The 15,157-nt window shown below is 37.9% G+C and overlaps 1 pseudogene; it reads left to right on the forward strand.

The window, feature by feature from the left end:
• Positions 1-778: 778 nt before the first annotated feature.
• LOC138155765 (la-related protein 7 pseudogene) lies at positions 779-3,032 on the forward strand (annotated as a pseudogene).
• The last annotated feature ends 12,125 nt before the right edge of the window (positions 3,033-15,157 follow it).

Below are 15,157 nucleotides of genomic sequence, written 5' to 3' on the forward strand. Positions count from 1 at the left end.
TTCCTTTCAGTCTTGAGGTATAAGGATGATTCTCTGAGCTCTGGTTGTGTTTGTGGGGGGACGCCCTTCTCCACACAGGGTCTGGTCTCATAAGCACAAAGTTACCTAGACAGTCCACTGTCTGAGATGAAAACTGTTTGCTGTTTGTATCTTTTTTCTTTTGGTACAGGGCCTTGTTAAGATCTCCAAAGACATCTGGTGTTTTCCCACCCACCCCGCTCCCCACTGTAGGCATCTGAGCAGTGAGATATTGCTTACAGAGCAGAAGTGGTTGAAATTGCTACAGCAGCAGACTGGACAAGACAGAGAGACCACTGACAAGACAGAGAAACCACTGACAGGAAGAACACATTTGGCTTTAATGGAGGCTATACTCAGTGGAGGTAAAATGTAAAATAATAACCAATGAGCAAACATCCCAGTGAGGCTTGAGTATTTGCTTTTCAACAGATTGCAATCATTCTTATGAATCCTTATTACTTAGCAGTAAAGTATTGTCTGTACTCCCAGTTCGAGATAAAAATGGCTTATTCAGTACTTGCTTCAGTTTTGTACCCAGGACACCTTCTTAACTTTCTCCCTCCAAACCCCTTTTTCTCATGCTGGGAAGGACTCCTTAGACCAGAGCCAAAGTGGAATGGAAGCACTGAGACACTAGTTTTTTTTTTTTACATGTAATTGGGAAATATTTAATGAAATGAATAATATATATATTAGAAAATTTTACAGTTGAGAGGACCATAAGAGTCTACACTAGTTCTTCTAGTGAGAGCAAACCATGAAGGTAGGTAAAGGACACAGACTGACTAGACACCAGTCCCTGTGGCCCTGTCTAGTAGCGCCTGGCTAGATCCTATGCTGGATACATAAGATAAAAAATAGTTTTTTTTTTTCTCAGCTGGAATGAGGGATTAAAGGATCATGCCTTATGGGACAAGGGAAGCCTGGAGTTTTTTGCTCTCCTAAGAGAGGAGAGAGAGACAGGGCAGATGCTCATTAGTGGCAAGGAAGGGTTCTGCTAACCTGGAATGAATCTAATTATAAGCAATTGGATGCTTATCTTACTCACTTAAGGACTGATATGCCTACTCAGAATATTCTGTTTCCCATGCTGTGGGATATGGTGAAGTTATACGCCCTCCACTCTCACTTCCTTGTGTTATTAATGCATGGCAATAGGCATCCTACCTTCTGATATTTCCCCATTCTATTTAAACCTTGTTTCTTTACCATCTATACTTTCATAATGAATTTTGTTTCCAGATAAAGATAAACTGGTGAGTGAGAGCTTACTATAAAGAGTGGAATGTGCAAGGAAAAGAAGATTAAATAAAGGGGAACTTGAGACCAATTGCAATTAATCTGAAGCCTCTATTAAGCTTTCTTGCTCACTGACCAAAAAGGGGCTTCAATAATTAATTAATTTAAAACAACAGAGGCAGTTAGTTATAATAGTGATTCAGGATCAGATCATTCCCATCAGAAATTATTAAGAGCATGTCATAATTTAAGAACAACACTTTTAATATATATATATATTACCATGTAAAATTCTGATAATTTTTTACCTGCATGGAATCAAAAACTTTCAAAATATATAGATCTGACAGAAGAAATTAAACTCATGTGGGAAAAAGATAAGATACATGTCATGACTGTCATCCTACCTGCTACTAAAGTCCCAAAAATGTTTTCAGTAAATTTATAGAAGGTGAGATTATATCTTGATAATCTTATTTTTTATAAAAGCAATCATTTAATCTTTTTGCACAGTAGTCTGAAGGACATCAAATATACAGAAATAATAGCCAGCTAGGGACTTGTCCTATTTCTAACTAAATCCCATCAAAAAAGTTGAGAAGAACATGATAGTAGTAGTAGTAACTAACATTTATGTAGTGCTTTATTTATGTAGAGTTTGTGAAACTCATTATTTATAAATAAAATAAAAAAAGAAAGGTGTTCAGGTAGCAGTGGAGACCAAAGAAACAATGACAGACACCACTGATGAACATTATAACATTTAAACAACCTTTAAAAGGCACAGGACAACATTGGAGGGCTCAGAAGTGTGTAGTTTAGATATATCCAAAGGCCACTCTGCAAGAAGGAGATATCCAAAGGCCACCCTGTAAGAAGGAGAAGAAAAAAAAGGTAGGATCTGAAGTGTTGGGTTTACCTTAAGAAGCCAGAGGAGGGAAGAGGAGAGAAATTATTCTGGAGAAAAGCTCTCTGAAGGAAGAAAGTGCCAAAGATGAGCATTCAAAAGCTGAAATGCCAAAGGATTATAAGGACTTAGAAGTCTCTACAGAAGAGGAGAAAGATGCTGGAGATATGAAAGATGGATCACTTTTAAAATCAAAAAGAAAATAGAAGAAGCATAAGGAGATAACAAAATGGGATAGGAGGAGGTCATACCATTTGGGCGTACTATCCAAGAGTGAATAGATGGAATTGAGAAAAATAAAAAGAGTATTTGGCTCTGCAGAATGTCAGTATGGCTTCTTTTAAAAATATATCCTAAATAAAGTCTGAAAATTTAGGGCAGATGGACACAGTCCCTGGAATAAAAAACAGCCATGGAAATACTGAAAATTGTCAGCCTCCTGAGAATGTTAACACAATGGAACCCAGTTTTTGAGTAGATTGATGGTGAACATCATTAGCACAGAACCCCTGCTAAACAGGAAGCACCTCTAGGCAACCTTGATAGTGATATCTGAAGCTGTTTATGTTGATGGGCTAGAAGGAGGTAGAGAGTGCCATGCTAGCATTAAAACTCCAGAGGATGCTCAAGCGGCAAAAAAAGCACATGAAGAAGTTAGAAAGAAATAATTGGAAATGTGAGATCCTCTCTGGTGACCATGAACAGAGATACTGGCAGAAGATTTTAGCAGATAGGCAGGTTAAATTTAGTCAACCTTGTGAAATCAAATGTGGAACACAGAAGTTGATCAATAAAGCTGAAAAAAATTAGACTAGCCAAGACTCAACAAGCAAATCAAAACATTCCATTTTCAGAATATGATTGAAAAGATTTGGATTTTGCTTTCCCTTGAGGACTCTTAAATTCACTTAATACTTTTGTTGTTGTTTGTCCCTGTTCTTCGAAGAGAATCATAACTTCAGGGAGGTGATGCCACAACATGCACGTGAATTGGATTTAAGTGAGGGAGGGTTGTGCAAAATCACCAGCCTCACTTTTCTCCTCCAGGGCCATCTGGATCCAGTGGCAAGATATACATCAGGATAACTAGAGGTGGCCCTGGATGCAGTGGGAGAACTTGGCCTTTTTTAAGCTAAAGTCTTTAACAGGTTTCAGTTTGACTAAGGCAACACCCAATTAGTGTTTAAGGCTAGGTAAGAAATGAGGCAGAGAATGGCCTCTTTTACCTAATTTAAAAAAAACAACTCAACAATCAGGGAGAGGAAGATCCTCAGGGTTTCTGGACAAAACAGAAACAATTGCTATTTATACTTACTCTGAACCAATCAGGGCCCAAATAATGACCAAGTAGGTCTTGGACTGGGACCTATTATAGGCCAATCAATGAGAACCAGAGTGATTTGGGGTTAAGGTTGGTTTTTCTTTCTTCTCTACTTCCCTTCCTGTCCACTTACCTGCCAGTGCTCTGCTCAAAGAAAAACCTCAAAAGATATCTTTCAGTTTACAGGCTAGATTTCTTTTTTAAGCATCTTGCCTTAAACCCAAATTACTCTGGCTCTTATTGATTGGCCAACAACCGAGTATTTTTACTGTTCTTAAGAAGTCTGTTTCCTTTTCATCATGGTACTACAGACTGTTGTTTTAAAAGCCAACCTTTAAGTGAATTACATTTTGAGACCATAGATAAGGATTTTCCTTTAAAAATATAGCTTTTTTTCATTTAGTTTATCCATTATTCTTATATTATCCATTTTTTTGGATATATTATCCATGTTTTTGGATAATTTATGTAAATCAACTTATCAAATGGCTAGTTAACAATTAAATATATTTTAAGGGAAATAAAAGAAAGAAACTAGGAATTCTAAGAGAAGGTGAGTGCATTCCAGTCATAGGGGAAAACTCAAATGCATGGAGAAGGGATAGAATGTAATAACAAATAGGCTTGTTTGGGTAAACCAAGGAATTTCTGGCAAAGTAGGCTGGAACAAGTTGTAAGGAGGGGTCAAAGGCCAAGCTAAGGAGTTTTGCTTTGTTCTTTTTTTTTTTTTTTAAGCAATCGGGGTTAAGTAACTTGCTCACAGTTACACGGCCAGTTATTTCTGGGTGTGGTGCTGAGTGTCTGAGCCCGGGATTCGATCTCCAGGTCGTCCCAACACTGGAGCCGGTACTCTTACTCGCTGAGCCACCTGGCCGCCCCTGTTTTGCTTTGTTCTAGAGGTAGCAGGAAGCTATTAGAAGGTCTTGAGCAGAGGAGTGGCATGGTCAGACCTGTGCTTTTGGAATATCACCTTGATAGCTGTGTATTGGATGGATTTGAGGAGAAAGTGACTTGGGTCATGGAGAACGATTCAGAGGCTTTTGGACTAGCCCAGTTAAGGGATGATGATGAGAGGCTGAACTAGGGGTGGTGGTCATGTAAGGAGAGAAGGACAGACGTGAGAGGTGTGAAGGTAGAATCTATGAGACAGCAGTAGGATGAACAGGGAGGGCGAGGGGAAGTGAGGAATTAAGCGGAATCAAAGACTATGGACGTGGATGACTGGAAGACAGGTGGTGCCTTCTGTATACATAGAGAAGTTAAGGAGAGCAGTGGGTTTGGAGGAAAATTAATGAGTTCTGCTTTAGGATTGTTGAGTTTTGGAGGGGAAATTATCCAGTAGAAAACTGGTGATATGTGACCAGACCTCAGGAGAGAGAGACTAGGGCAGGATATAGAGATCTGAGAGTCATTTACATAGAAATCATTATTGAATCTATGAGAGATAATGAGATCATGAAGGCCAGAGTCATGAGGGTAGATGCACGAATAGGGACTGGAACATGGATCATGATTTAGCAATAGAAAATGAAAACATTGCTACAACTCTCCATCACCATTGAGTGAGAATTCCAGCAAAGCAGCCCTAACAGAGTTACAAGGGAGGGCAAAAGAGTGTGACATTTAAAAAGTTCAAGAGACATAATTTCTGGGCAATTAGTCATTTTATTAATAATGCTAGCATTTAAATAAAAGAGTCAGTGGCATTCTTGAATGCCAAGGACCATCATGGCAGTGTGCTCACAGCTTATTTACCCTTGGAAGAAGGATGTTCCTGAGGGTAGAAATCAACTCTGATTGGTTAATAATTAATGAGAGAATGAATATTACAATGAGGGACTGGACTTATTCTAATGAACTTTGACTGTGTCATTTACTTCTAAATTACACTCCCCCACCCCCAGCCTTGGGCAATCTAATCAAAGAATTTATCCCCACCCAAACCTTAGTAGAACACACTGGGATTAAATTCCTTATAAGGTGGAGTGGGATCTGAACAAGATTGAGGAGAGTTCTTCAAGAGACTAAACTTTGAAATGAGGTCTATAGAAAAAGGGGGAACTCTGGATCTCCCCAAATCATTGGTTATTAATACTCATTTCTCCTACTAGTTAACTTCAATGTAGCCATCCATTACCACCAAGCTGTCCTGGAAAAGTGAGATAATCATACTTCCATACACGCCACGCAACCAGTGTTGTCCTCTTACTACCAGGACTTGACCCAATACCTGAGCCTTAGGCACCAGGCCTCTCAGTGTTCATTGATGTATCTTGCTCACCTTCAAAAATGCATTTCTAAAAAGTGAACAAATCCATTTGTTTTGGGGAATACATTGTTAGACTAGATTTCTAAGGTCCATTTTAGCTCTTTTAGCCTATAAGTGTATGAACCTATTGAAAGGACTTCTACAGTAAGTCCATTTGTAAGGCAAGCCCCTAAATTTACCTTTTATATAAAATGGATTTTTATATCAGATTCCATTAGAGTAAACTATCATAGAAACATGAAGAGATCATCACCTGTACAATATCCTCAAAAAGTGGTCAACTAATCTTTACCTAAAAGGTTCTAGAAATAGCCTATTCTGATTTTGAATAGCTATATAATTTTAAAAATACATTTATTTATTCATTCATTTATTTATTTATTTTTGGTCTTTATTAATTTGTTGTTTACTTTTAGTGCACAAGATTCAATTCCACAATTCCTTTAGTTTCAAATTTTCTCTCCCTCCCTCCCCTCTTCCCCCCCATGGTGGCATACAATCAAGTATAGGATCTGCAAATACTTTCACATTAGACATTAGTCAGATTATAAAGACAGATAGTATCAGATGGAATGAAAAATGGGAAAGAGGAAACAGAACCAAACAAGAAAAAGAAAAAAGATCAGGTAGTTTGCTTCAATCTGGATTCAAACTCAGTTCTTTCTAGTTCTTTCTCTGGATGTAGACATCTTTCTCCATAATGAGTCTTTTGGGATTGACTTATATCACTGCATTGCTGAGAAGAGTCCAGTCTATCAAAGTTGGTCATCACACATAAGTTGTGTCTGTAATTGTGTACAAATTTCTCCTGGCTCTACTCTTTTCACTCAGCATCAGTTCTTATAAGCCTCTCCAGGTAAATATGAAGTCCATCTGCTCCTCATTTCTTATAGCACAATAGTATTCCATTACACGCATATACTACAACTTGTTCAGCCATTCCCCAATTGATGGGCTCCCCCTTAATTTCCAATTCTTTGCCACCACAAAAAGAGCCGCTATAAATATTTTTTGTACATATGGGTCTTCCTCCCACTTCTATGATCTCTTTGGGATATAACCCTAGAAGTGGTATTGCTGGGTCAAAGGGTATGAAATTATTTATAGCCCTTTGGGCATAATTCCAGATTGCTCTCCAGAAAGGTTAGATCAGTTCACAACTCCACCAGCAATGCATTAGTGTTCCAATTTGCCCACATCCTCTCCAGCATTTATCATTTTCCTGTTTTGTCATCTTAGCCAATCTGACTGGTGATAGGTGGTACCTCAGAGTTGTTTTGATTTCCATTTCTCTAATCAATAGTGATTGAATAGCTCTATAATTAGGATACACTTGTGTAATCATGGATCTTCATAGGCTTAAAGCTAGAAAAGACATCAAAGTGACCTAGTTGTTCAGCTCCCTCATTTTGTTGATGCCTAGAGAAGTTAAATGATTTGCCCAACTTCACATAGGTAGTAAGTAGCAGAGTTGGAATTTGTAGCCATCTCCTATGATTCTAGAGACAACACTCTTATCATATTTCCTCTTGGAAGGTAGACTGGATCAATAGTTAATGTTGGCCACACCCACAAAATAGTTGTAAATTAGTCATTCTGACAGTTAAACTTCTGTCTCCTTCCCCTATCCCTGTGATTATTTTATAGTTAATGCTATGCTTGCATTTCCTGAACTTGCTAATAAAATATCTCCTTTTGTGGGTCTAGATAATAAGGACAAAGCTAGAACTCTAGGGAATGTATGTTCGGGAAACTCCCAGGTGTGAGAGGATTAGTGATCATACCTTTTCCCAATACCATCCTGAGATTTCATGCCTCTTAATTATTCCAGCTCTGATGGGTCATTCAGCTAACTGATATGTTACTGCCACCCCTAACCTCTAGGGACACTCTGATCTCCCTGGACTCTCTTGATTTAGGCTGTGGACAAATTCCTTTTCCCTTAGTTAGGAGGAGAGAACATGAGGATTTTGTAAAACCAATTTTGTTGGATAAAAAAAGAAAAAAAATACAAATTTAAAGCATAGTAATGGATGAGATAGCATGGTACGGATAATTATCCTAAGGTAATTACATGCTATAAATAAGCAGTGTGTTATGTTCAGAACTGAAGAGGAGGAAGAGAACAAGTTGGGTTGACATTGGGAGATTATAAAGTTCTTTTAATAATCCCAAAACAAAAGGCTCCTCTTTTTAACACCAGGATTCTACTAGTTTTGTTGTATGTCAGTGAATCATGGAACAACACAGCCTCTGGAGCATTAAAAATGAGCATCATTTATGGGCAGTGGGGAGGTACATTGTGGGTGAGGAAGCTGTAGAATATTATAAACAAGGAATTATGAACATAAACCAAAGCAAAAGATGTCATTGAAGAAATGTTTGAATGGAAAAAGAAGACAGGCAGCATTGTACAGAGAAAAGATGGCCATTTTGGGAGTTGGAATAGCTGGGTTTGGATCCTGCCTCTAGCACTTAGTACTTATGTAACTTAGGGTAAGTCATTTTACCTCTATGACATTCAATTTCCTCACCTGTAAAATATGTTGCACTAAATGCCTCTAAGGCCCCTTCAGGTGCTAAGTCTATGATCCTATAAAGATGGGATGGTCACATGAAGAGAGCAAGGCATAACTGATGGAAAGTAGTATCTTCATGATGTCAAGATGTATGTGACAATTTGGGTAGATCCTCTGTGTTGAACTTATAGGAGGACATAGACCAGAGTAGTAGAGGCCAAGTGAGCATGGGCTACTTTCAGTATGGATATGATGAGATCACAGAAGCATTTTGAGAGTAAATGCATTTTAGTAGCAGATTGGCTTGCCATCACACTTGGCTAACATGATTTATGTGGTAACAGCCCTACCTATATTTTTTGCTTTTACTGCTATATTTTGAACCTATCTATGACTAGTAGTAGCCAAGGGGCCTTGGGGAACAGTGCCATTATCCCTGGAGACTATCAATATTACATCAATGTCCTCCAATGGTAAACACATTAGCCTTCTCTCTCAGTTCCAGATTTCTCACTCTGTTGGACTTCCTCTTGAATTCCCACAAAATTCCTGCTTCATTTCTGAGGAAAACCTTCTAGCTCATAATTCATTTATAGATAACTGATGACTGACCCATTCCTTAATTCATACCCCCTTTCAAGGGGAGTGACTCTTTCAGATTCCTATTCTTTCCTTCCTCCTTCCTTCCTTCCTTCCTTCCTTCCTTCCTTCCTTCCTTCCTTCCTTCTTTCCTTCCTCTCTCCCTTCTTTTTTTCCTTCTGTCCACTCTAAAAGGTCAAAGCTGGGAGGGTGAGTATTCTAGGGTTGGATGTGGGGGTAGGGGTGGGATAGTCAGTGCAAAGGAATTCCTAGCACTTGGAGATTGCTGTGTGAGGAATAGCATGTAGGTCAGTATGACTAGACTATTCAAAGGGTAAAGGGAAATAATGTGTAAGAGTGGTATGGTTGGAAGGTGCTAGTTTGTGAAGAGTTGTAACTCTTCACAAGAGTTGCTCCTGGAGGTAATACAGAGTCACTAGAATTTGTTGAGTAAAGGTGTGACTTTAAAGCCAATCATAAGCAGCTCTCCTGAGGACTGGTGCTGTGAATAACTTTAAGGATCTAATTGCATAGTATAGTGAATTCTATTTACTCAGCAATAAACCAAAGCAAAACATTCAAGAAACTAAAGCACAACATTCACAACAATATAACATAATAACTTTTTACTAAGGTGGTCACAGTCTTAAACAAAACATATAATTCAGTAAGTCACAATCCCATCAGTCAATATAGAGTACTGAAGTAAAGTCTTCTTGTATCTTGACTTGAGGCTGGCTTCCAATCATCTTTAAACCAATCATCCTTAAGGGTTAATCATCCTCAAGCCCATCATCCTTAAGGGGTAGTGGAAAGTACAAAGGGTCACAGTAAGCTACAATATCGTCAGTCACTACTGAGTGCCCAAGTAAAGTTCTCTTTCATCTTGACTCGAGGCTGACTTCCAAACCCCATGGCTCCTCCTCCACATTGACTGCTTCCAACTCTTGTCTTGATTCACAACTCTTCTAGTTCTTGCCTGGATTCACACATAGTCAGCTCTCTGCTCTTGTTTCATATGGACTGCTCCACTCCAAGCCCTTCGCAGTTTCTGTTTCTAGGAAGACAAAGCTTAACAGAACTACAATATTTACAGATATTGCCAGCACTATCATTTTCATTCACTTTCTGTCTGACAAAGTAATGCAAACCAACAGACAAAGCTTCTGTCTGAGAAATCAAACACAAATCAACAGTAAAGTCCCAGGACTTCTGTAAACAGCAGTAAAGCCCTCTTTTAAGATTTCTATAAACAGCAGTAAAGTCCTCTTTCAGGGCTTCTGCTAAAGTCTTCTTTCAGCAGACAGAATTTTCGGTTTTGTTCTGACAAAGTAACATCAACACAGACAGACCTGACAGACAGAGTACCAGACATCACAAATACTCTCCCTCTCAGTTCTGCTTGGTCCCAACTGTGTTTGAGCTTTTATCTGCTCTGCTCCTTCCTGTTCCACCCTTCCTATTCTGCTCTTTTGGCAAATTCCTCCCACCATGGGCTCCATGTGATGACATGTGATGCCTATTAAGGGCAGGGAAAGTCTCCAAACTCCCTTAGGCAGATTAAGGGCAAAACAATATATACTATTTCCAACAAAGTCTTGACACAATCAAAGGTGAGGCTCAAAGGCACTTGAATAGCTGAAACAAGCAGCAAAATACTACGTTGCTTGCCATTATGGTGACATGGTCAGACTTGTGCTTTAGGAAAACGCTTTGGTGGCTGTGGAAGATATATTGGAGTATGGAGATTTGGTGTAGGAAGACAACTGGGAGGCTATAGCAATAGAAATATAGATATGTTTGTATCTATGTGCGTGTACATTTTTAATGAATGGAAAGCTTATTTTTCCTGTTAAGATGTATCAAAATACACAAATTTTAAGTTTTCCCATGATTTACTTTCTCCAAAAAAACATCTTTAGGCTAAGAATAAATATAAGACATTTAAGTTTAAAAGGCAATTTGAATGGTTCTGTGGAAGTACCCCAAAACAAGGGCCAATAATAAAAATGCCCCTATACCTTAATTAGTACACTGCTCTCCCAGGTGGCATTAATACTTCATTAATATTTTACATTCACCACATGCTCAAGGACACATCTGTAGGAATCATTTGCCATTATTTTTAGAGAGTATATTTCAACATCAAAGGGAAGAGGAGACATAAAGTGCAGCATGCTGGGAAAACTCAACAACGAATCTTATTTAAAATATAGTTAAAAGTGTTCCTGTTCTATTAGGAAGACTACATAATTTCTTCTCTACTCACCCCCCCCCCCCCAAGTCAATCACTCTCTGTTTATCAAACTGCAGATAGGAAATATAATTAAGTAGATTAGCATATCAAAACCCACTTCCTTTTCTGCCTCAGGTAAATATTTTATTTAGAAATTGCCAAGTTTTTAAAAGAAATAAACAATACCTAAACTTATCTAAATAAAAATAATTTTTGAGGTTTGTTTGCTTATTGCTTATTTTTTCAGTTTATTTTTTTGTAAATAGTATTTTATTTTTTCAATTAAAAGTAAAGATGGTTTTCAACATTCATTTAAGATTTTGAGTTTCAAATTTTTCTTCCTTGTGCCCTCCCTTGCCTCCCTCCTCCCCAAGATGGCAAGCAATCTGATATAGGTTATACATGTGCATCATAGAATCATATTTCCACATTAGTCATGTTGTGAAAGAAGAAACAGAACAAAAGAGAAAAGCCACAAGAAACAAAAAACAAAAAAAAAGTGAAAATCACATGCCTAGATCTATATTCAGACTCCTTAGTTCTTTCTCTGGATATGGATAGCATTTTCTGTCATGAATCTTTTAGGATTGTCTTGGATCATTGTTTTTCTGAGAAGAGCTAAGTCAGTTATAGTTGATCACAAGAACGATGTTCTTGTTCTGCTCATTTCACTCAGCATCAGTTCACATAAGCCTTTCCAGGTTTTTCTGAAATCTGCCTGCTCATAATTTCTTTTTAGCACAGTGGTATTCCATTATATTGATATACCACAACTTTTTCAACCATTCCCCAACTGATGGGCATCCCTTCAATTTCCAATTCTTGGCCACCACAAAAAGAGTTGCTATCAATATTTTTGTACATGTGGGTTCTTTTCCCTTTTTAATGATTTCTTTGGGATGCAGACCTACTCATGCTTTTGCTGGATCAAAGGCCAAAACCCACTTATATTCAATCACAATTTCTATGACCCAAATTGCATATTACAAAAACATCTTAATCTGGCCTTTTCATTGTTATTTGATGGTGATTGAGAGATCATACTGTGCATTATGAAGCCTGAGAAGCAAGGCCTATGGCCTTGCAGATTCACGGGGAAAATAAGACAGGTTTAGGTGGCCTTGGGTTTATGTATGTGTGACAAATGACACTCCTCATAAGAAAGTGATTGTAAAAATAATGGCTCCTTCCAGGTTGTGAATGCAAGGGGTATATATTAAAATGTAAATGCAGAATCCTTAAGATCATAAAGGTAGCTATAGAATTTGATAAGGACTCCATGGTACTGAGTGTTTATATTAGTATATATAATACATACACACATTATATGTGTGTATATGTATATACATACATATACACACATATATATGTTTATCCATGCTGCATGGAATTAAATTGTATTCAAGTGACCTGTTGTTTCTAAGATGAGTAATGATATGAAAACATGAAGGATACTTTAAGAGAATTAAAGGGAAGATAAAAGAGATTGAATCCAAGATGGTGACTCAAAATGGCAGGACCAAGGCCAGTGTTCCCTAGAACAAAATCATAGATTCATAGAATGTTAGAATTGAAAGGAATCTAAGAGGCCTTAGAAATCAATCTCTGCCTAGGCAAAAAATTTCCTCTGTAAACCCCTGACAAATGGTCATTCAATCTTTACTTTAAAACCTCCAGTGACAAGGAGTCAGCTAACTTCCAAGGCAGTCCATTACACTTTTGGATAGTTCTTAAATATTAGGAACTTCTCCTTTACGTCAAATATATCTTCTACCCTATAACTTCCACCTGATACTCCTAGTTCTAGTACCAACAACTAATTAATGTAAATGAATAATCTGGAAACTGGATGATTCTTATCATCTTCTTCTCCCATCTCTGCCTTTCTACCATCATCAATGCAGAAGTAGAAGAGTCACCACCATTCTTTACTAAGTACTCACAAAACATCCATTTAATAAAATATTATAGAATTTCCCCCTCCCTCAAGAAGTTAATTTATTAATTCAGTGACATACTATTCAAACTACCAAAGGATTATTTCATAGAGATAGAAAAAAAAATAAAATTTATATGGAGAAACAAAAGGTCAAGAATCTCAAGATTTACTAATGAAAAAAAGTGGAGAAAAAAAGGTGGTCCATCAGTACCAGATTTCTAAGTATATTAAAATACAGTAATTTAAAAAATATTTTGGTCAAAACAGAGACAGGTGGTGCAATGGATAGAGCCATGGGCATGGAATCAGGAAGACCTGAGTTCAAATCCAGCCTCAAACACTTACTAGTTGTGTGACCCTAGGCAAGTCATTTAACCCCATTTGCCTCAGTTTCCTCATCTGTAAAATGAACTAGAGAAGGATATGGCAAATCAATTTAATATCTTTGCCAAGAAAACTCCAAATGGAGTCACAAAGAGTTGGACATAACTGAAATGAATGAACAACAATATTGGTTAAAACAACAAGGAAGAATCTAATTAGCAAAACAAATTGGGAACACGCCATGCTGAAGTAAACAAACAATGTAATAGCACAGCACTTGATAAACATAAAGACCTCAAGTACTTGAATAAGGACTCATCATTTGATAAAAACCTCTGGGGAAACTAGAAAGCAATTTGACAGAAATTTAGCATAGACCATCATCTCACACCACATACTATGATAAACTGCAAACGGTTATGTGGGTTAAGCATAAAAGATAACATCATGAGCAAATTAGAAGGACAAGAAAGAAATTACCTTTCAAATTTGTAGAAAGGGGAACAATTCATGACTAAACAAGTGATAGACAGGGTCACAGAAAATAAACTGGATAATTCTTATTATATACAACTGGAGAACTGCAATACTTTCTGGGGTAAGCTATTCTGCTTTTGGACAGTTCTGTCTAATTAGGATGGTTTTCTTTACATTAAGCCTAAATCTGCTATTTGTGACTTCCACTTACTGTTCCAGGCTCTGCCTTCTGGGGCCACATAGAACAAAGGTAAAGCCTGTTCCATATGACAGATATCTGAGACCTTGAAGATAGCTATTGTGTCTCTCTGAAACTTTCTGCTCCTGGGTCTGCCTCCCCAGCTCCTTCATTTAATCTTCATGTGGTATGTCCTCTAGTCTTCTCACCACTTTCTTCTTCTGGGGGTGCTCTAGGTTGTCTATCTCTTTTCTAAAATGAGATTTCTAGAACTGAGCAGTTGTAGGCTGCCCAGGGTAGAGTATGGTGATACTGTTCCTTTATATACTACGGGCTGGCCAAACTGGCCCTGCCTTATACTATACACTCTGCCTTTCTTAATGGAGCTTAGAATAGCATTACCTATTGTGGTGGTTATATCATATAGCTGATTCACATTGAGCTTGAAGAACACCTGAACCCCAGGTTAGATTATAATCCCTAAACTCAAAGATAAGATTCTCTTCCTGTTGGAGACTTATTATTCAATGCTCTGAAGGGACAGCAAACAGAAATCAGAGAAGGTATACAGATGAGAATATACTGGACAACTTGTAGAGTGAATTTGCTCTCCCACTGGGAGCAAGATAGCTCAGTCAAGAGAGAAAGAATCCCAAATCTCATTTGAAGAGAAAACCTATTCTACCAAACTTATCAGGATCTTTGGGGATCCTGACTGTCATCTAATGTGTTAGCTACTCTACAAGCTTCATATCAACTGCAAATTTGCAAACCATGCTATCTATGCCTTCATCCAAGTAACAGGTTCTTTACAAGTTCGTCATGAATAAATTTTGTTTTTACTCCCCAGGGAGATCATTCTCTTTGGTAAAGAAAACGGAAACAAATTAAAAGTTGACTAGTTCTGTCTTCTGTCAATGATTATCATCATTCTATCTACTTCAAATAGTCTTATCCCTTCTTTGTTCTTCCCCTTGATCTCAATATAGGGGAGGTGCCTGTGATGTCACTGGTGTAGGGAATCTATGCAGGTCAGCATCTCTGTATAACTGAGTCTTCAAGAGCTCCTTAGAGCACTGAGTGTTTGGGAGGCTTGTCCAGGGTCACACAGACCATATGAGCCAGAGGAATCCAGCTCTTCCTGGCTT

The sequence above is a fragment of the Petaurus breviceps genome, unplaced genomic scaffold (genome assembly GCF_028583685.1).
Source record: "Petaurus breviceps papuanus isolate PSGF00001 unplaced genomic scaffold, PetGlider_PUasm1.0 98, whole genome shotgun sequence".
NCBI classification, from domain to species: Eukaryota; Metazoa; Chordata; class Mammalia; order Diprotodontia; family Petauridae; genus Petaurus; species Petaurus breviceps.